The sequence below is a fragment of the Culex pipiens genome, chromosome 3 (genome assembly GCF_016801865.2).
Source record: "Culex pipiens pallens isolate TS chromosome 3, TS_CPP_V2, whole genome shotgun sequence".
Taxonomy (NCBI): Eukaryota; Metazoa; Arthropoda; class Insecta; order Diptera; family Culicidae; genus Culex; species Culex pipiens.
In genome coordinates this window covers 53,908,154-53,914,259 of record NC_068939.1, presented here as the reverse complement: position 1 = coordinate 53,914,259, position 6,106 = coordinate 53,908,154, and the positions used below count along the sequence as shown (strand labels likewise).

At 38.2% G+C, this 6,106-nt stretch overlaps 1 long non-coding RNA gene across 1 annotated transcript in view; it reads left to right on the top strand.

Moving 5' to 3' along the window:
• Positions 1-644: 644 nt before the first annotated feature.
• Positions 645-6,106, top strand: part of LOC120427422 (uncharacterized) — a 72,419-nt gene continuing 66,957 nt past the window's right edge. Inside the window, exon 1 of the long non-coding RNA XR_005606878.2 lies at positions 645-968. This is a non-coding gene — a long non-coding RNA (uncharacterized LOC120427422). The remainder of the gene's footprint in view (positions 969-6,106) is intronic.

Sequence of the window (6,106 nt, the reverse complement as noted above, 5' to 3'; positions counted from 1 at the left end):
TACAATTTTGCCGAAGTTACTAAATCGATAGAAAAAATCTATCAAAAGAGATTTTCAAACATCATTTTTGTATGGACAGCTGCCAAACTTTTAAGGAAAATTAAATGGACAAACTAATGATGCAAAATGGCTTCTTTGAACTTACCGAAAGCTCCATAAACGTTTTAGCCGGATAATAAATACAAAAATTAAAATTCAAGAAAAAAGATCGAATTCGTAGAGAATTGCTTAGATGTCATATTACCATGATTTTTTTTGTTTTACTGTGAAGTTTACCGATTGTACAAATATTTCCAGTGAATATTCAAATCCTAGTTAAAAAACTGTTTTTAAATTTTGATATTTGAGAAAGGCGGTGGAAATTTGAACTCGGAAAATGCATGGACAAAGTTTCATCAAAAAGATACAAAAATTTATAATTTATAGAATAGTTAAAACTCTCGAACGTCAGAAAACACCTCAGAGATTTTAATCATATTTAGAATAAATAAGTTTTGAAATTTAAGAAAACGATTCAATAATAATATATTTTTCCACTTTTACAAAGAAGGAAAATGTTTATTTCCTAAACATACAATTGTTACATAACTTATTATTCATTGTTATAAACAAATGAATTCTGCTGTTGCAATGTAACAGATAACTGTCTCAACACTAGTAACTAAACACTGCATAAATTTTACGACAAACTTTCAACAACCTCAATTTAAGCTCCAAATCCGCACAAAAAAGTGTCTAAAACTTTTCATCGTCGTAAGTTTTTCTCGTGCGGCCGTACCATCATCGTCGTCATCGTCGCTGGGAGTTTCGCAAAGTTTTGCCAACCGTGGAAAACTGGTCGCTGGAACGAGACGAGTTGGTTTGGTGAAAAACTCCCCACCCTCGCTGCGGGAGCTCAGAGGGCCACCCAACTAGTGAGAAGGTGGTGGTGGTGAAAAGCAGAGGAACCAAGGAAGAGCCAGAAAAAGGTGAATATTTAATTATGCAGCAGTGTTTGCTCGTTGTTGTTGGGTTGTCTGACGACAACGGCGGCATTGCACTGACACAGATATTTTTAAAAACAACACAAAAAAGACATTTGAGGTATTGCTTTGGATCAGCTGATGTCGAGGAACGAGAAAAAAATAAAAATACCGTATGGGATAGAAGGTGAGGTATGGTGAAGTCTCGACGTGTTCAGCCTGTCAATGAATGCACTGACAGAAAGTGCAACGGCACAAAAATGTTCTATTATTTATTTCAGATTTTTTTTATTTCAGCTATGAGTTTATTTTAAAAAAAACCTTAGATTTAAATATTTGAGATAAAATCCGAAAAAATATTTTTGAAAACAAAAAGAAGTTGTGCAGTTTTTGCCCACAGTGTACGACCTCACTCTGACGAACCGAAACCCAGTCTGCCAGAGTGAGATTGGATGAGTTTTTGGAGAGTTGATTTATTGCACCGATGGTCCAATCGAGGGACCGGAAAGATAGTTTCACAGTTTTGGAAACTGTACCGAGTTGAGGGAACGGGACAGTGAGCGATGTGCAGCGAAACAGGGAAAAGTTAATTGTGGACTCGTGTATCCAGGATTTCAGCATGAAAATCTAGATGAAAACATTTTTGTTTTGACTGCTTTGCTTTGTTGGCTGTGATTCGTTAATTGATTGATTCAGGACTGTGTTCGGGGCAGTTCTATCACCGTTGTGAGACTACTTACTTTTCTTATCATTCTCGGATGACGAATTGGCCTGCACGGAAAAAATGTTCCTAAATCCCATGGTATCTTGTATTGAAAAGAAACACTGTTCAATACTTTTTTGGGGTTTGAAACTTATCTTGACGACAAGTAACGTTCAAATGCAAGAAAACAAAAACTTGATTTTATCAGCGCTCGTCATATTTATCCAACTCGGTAAACGGTGGATAAATGTATGACATTAGCTGAAATAGTAGTTTATGCAATAAGTTTCAATACGAAGAGTGCTGAAAAAATCAAGTTTTGCAACGAGTTCCATACAACATTTTTTGCAATTCCAAAAAACACACATTGAGTGAAATTTTATGTCAAATTTTCATGTATTTTGTCAATAAATCGTTTAAATCAAAAAAATGTTGAAAAGTGTTACTTTTCAAAACAAGTGCTGAAAAGTTCAACTTTTCAGCACCCATTTGAGTGCTGAAAAGTAGAACTTTTCAGCATTTATTTTGAAAAGTGTTGCTATTCGATTCTGTTATTTTTGGTACAGAAAAGTAGGCTATTTCGTCGTTCATGAATGACAGGAAAAGTAAGTAGTTTCACGACGGAATTGCAAAAAAATCGTTTTTGCAACTTATTGCATAAAGTACTATTTAAAATTGGATAACCTGATAATAATATTGTTTTCTTTCATTTCCTAACAGACCAGCAAATCTTAAACCCCTTTTCCAAAAAAAGACAATCTTCTCCATAACTCAAGCCCCCACCTTTCCCCCGACAGTGATGCCAACATAACTGTCTCCGGGATCACAACGAGGCGGAAGAATCTGTACGCGAGCCAAAATAAACACGCCATTAATTAAATCCGCTGCCCAAAATCGTCCCCTTTCGGGCGTCCCGAACCCCCGATCTGTCACCCTGCATCACGCTCTGGCGAGAGAAAAACAGTGAAAGAAAGAAAGAGTCCATCTCTCAAATAACAAATTAGTATCGAAAGTGAAATTCCACTCTCAATCTTAAAACTACGCCGGGGACGAAATGCAGTTCATTGAATGAATGGCCGAGGAAAACGCCACGGAAGGAGGAGGAGCAGTGATAAAATTTTCCCACTTTTCGCTATTCTTAAATTATAAATAAAACAAAAATAAATGTCACACCGTTCTCTCCGTCGTCTCGGCGTGGTCTCGTCGTTAGGTTGTTTTGAGTTGGGTTTTGGTGCTAGGCGAAACGAACATTGGAATGTTTTGCTGAATCGAAAGTGGAAGAGATTTTGGGACCGTTTCTTGTTCGAATGGTCATTTATCTAACAATTGAAAAGTGTTTCAGGAACATAAGGAGTCACACAATAGTGAATTCGACTTCTTGCAAAGCAATTGATTTGTTGAAAAAAATATTATAAAACTGTTTTTTTATGGCCAAGTGTTTTTTTTTTTTGTTTAGGCACATGGCATTTATATATATTTACAACAAAATCAGTCTATGCAGGTCTGAAAAACACTTATATACTTTTACACTTTTTTAAACCTTAGCTTCCACCCACCCCAATTCAAGCTGACAACTTTCAGATTGTTAGTCCAACTGCCTACCAGCGACTCCACCGAGACAGAACCCAGGGAGACGACTCCTACACCTGGATTGAGCTAACGACCTAACCTCTAGGTTAGACCGGGGCCAACATTTACTTCCCCGTCCGACGGAAAGCATGATCAGACAAATGTCGTCTCGAAAAATGCCACCGGGACCTTCTGGGATTGAGCACGATTGAGGCAATCACGCTCACCCCTGCACCACGGGTCCCGGTTTTTTATAGTTTCTTAAATACTTATTTCCTGTTATTATAAATACACAAAAACAAAATATAAATAAAAATAGTTAAATTAAAAAATAACAGGAAAGATTCTGCAAAATATTTGCTGACACATTCAGTAAAAATGGATTGTTATCAAAGTGGTTAATTGACTTAATTTCGCGATAATTTTTGTTGAAAATAGAAAATACATTCAGCAGTTCCATTTGAAAAGAGAACAAAACAAAACCGAAGGGTTCGGACTCAAAATTGGACTGGGGGTTCCGAAATATTTAGACCCGTATTTTCTTAATTGGCCCTTGAGCTGTCCTAAGCTTTGTTAGGGTGGTCCGAAAAATTGTCATTTTCGTAAGTTTTTGCAAAAAATCACATTTCCGATATCATTATTTTCAGATTTACATTTCCGCTCAAACGAATTAAAATCGTTTGAAACGGCGCTATGATTTTTTGAAAAATGTGGCATTTTTTCGGACCACTCAAAGGTAGGTCGCCCTAAGGGCCAAACAAAAACAAATCAGATGCCCTTTTTGTATTTGCTATTTTAAGTTGCATTTGAAAAAAAATAATGAAAATTTATGCATGAAATAAACATTATTTTGACATCTAATCTGTCTCATTGAATGATCTCAAATTTATTATAACCGTCATTTGTTAATTGTTACTTTTTGATCCAGATTCTAACATAACGACTCGAAATGTTTTATGTTCCCTTTTCAAATGTTGTCCCCCATAAAAATTTGTCTTGAACATCACTGCACAAAACCTGGGTGCAGAGTAGTCGTACGCAAAGCGGCCTCAATTTATAACTGTCAAAGCGGAACCAATTTACTGTTTGCAAAATGATACCAAGAAGCGGCAAGTATTACAATCGATCTATAATTCAAATATTTTGTTAGGAATAAAAAAATCGATGGCGTCGAGCTTTTAAAGCGTTCGAAGTCAACAAATCTTTTAAAGATGGATGAAAGCAAGATTGGCCCAATTCGTCAATAAGTATGTCTCATGCAAAACCTATGTTTATGGCGCTTTTCAATAACTATGAATGGCACCTGCCAAATATTATTGAATATTCATACTCCGATATTATCACTGCGCTTAAAAGATACATAATCATGGAACTTCTATTCGATTACTCTTCTGATTCACTAAATTCCACCCACTTCTGACGCATTGTTTCGTCTCGTTGAAAATTAAAAAGGGGTTTTGGCTGCTCATCGTGTAGTCCACGAACAAAAAATGCGCGAAGCACTTAATTTTCAGCGAAAACTTTCACATCAGCAGATCCAAAATGTTTCAAAACAAGTCACTTCAGCAGCAAAAAATATGTCACGCTTGAGCTTGAACATAGCCTTCTACTTTGTTTATGTTTACATCTCGTCGCCGTCGTGCTAACTTGTCGTACGTGCATTTTGGGCCAAATTTAGGTAAGAACGCCATTTTGTGCAGCTCACAGTGCCTCACATTTTGACCTTCACAGATCCCCAAAATTCGATTTCAATCCTGAGATATTCAATAAAAACCAAAAAAGCTCCGCGGATTTTTGTCACTTTTCATATGAAAGAAGTTCCAATCTTGTCGTGCTATCTTGTTTGACGCACGTACAATTGAGACTACCGTAAACATTTGTAATTATAACTCGGGACTCCGGCAACCAAATACAACCAAACTTAGGGGCAATGTACAGCATAGTCAACCAAACAAAACGTGTTTTTATTGTTTACATTGCGTGCTCTCGTTTTTGTTTATTCAAGGTCAAACATTAAAACGCGTTTTTCTTGGAACGCCGAAATGGCGAGTGCGACATGATAGCACGACAGCGTCGAGCTGTAGTCTAATTGTATTAGTGGGGAGCAGCGGTGAGCATTCGAAAATCACGTTACGTACACGGATAGAAATCCGGTCCGCAATACCGAAACCAAATTGTGTTGAAATCGATAACATCGTTTGTTTTCGATTTCGTTTCAAATGTTTTCAAAAACGACAACATTTTCATCACTTTCGAAACATTTTGTTTTCGAAAGCGCCCCTCGCTTTTCTCAAAGTTTTTTCGATCGTAACAACTGTCAAACGCAACCAAAACCGCAACCAAATTCCCAACCTGCGACAGTTTGTTTATGTTTTTTTTTTTCGTGTGTTGGCCAAAACGAGGTGCACTTTATAACCGGTGGTGAAGGTACCTGCACTGCCCTCCAAAGATAGTTCCTGAAGCCCGTTTTGTGCCGGCGATTCCGGAGGGACCCGCGGCGATCGCGATGACCGCAAGAGAGGCTCCTGTAAAGACCGATAGGCGTACCGCCAAACGCAGCTGGCCAGACCGTACAAGACGGGCAATGTCGGTGCCGAAGCTAGCGGCGTTGAGTTCCGCGGAGCCCGGCCCCTAGTAAGCTCACTCTTAAGGCAAAGTGGACACGGACTGCGGAATCAAAAGAGGACGGATTCGGACCTCGCGCCACGACGAGCGTCCAATACCGTTAAATCGTGTTTCCAAAAAGTGTGGTAAGTTTGAAAGATTCTAGCTTCCTAAAATCTCACAATTTAATCATCCTTTTCCCTCAATAGACAGCGACGCTGCCTTTTTCCAGTTGCCTTTGACCACTAATCTGACCGTTGCCCAGGGG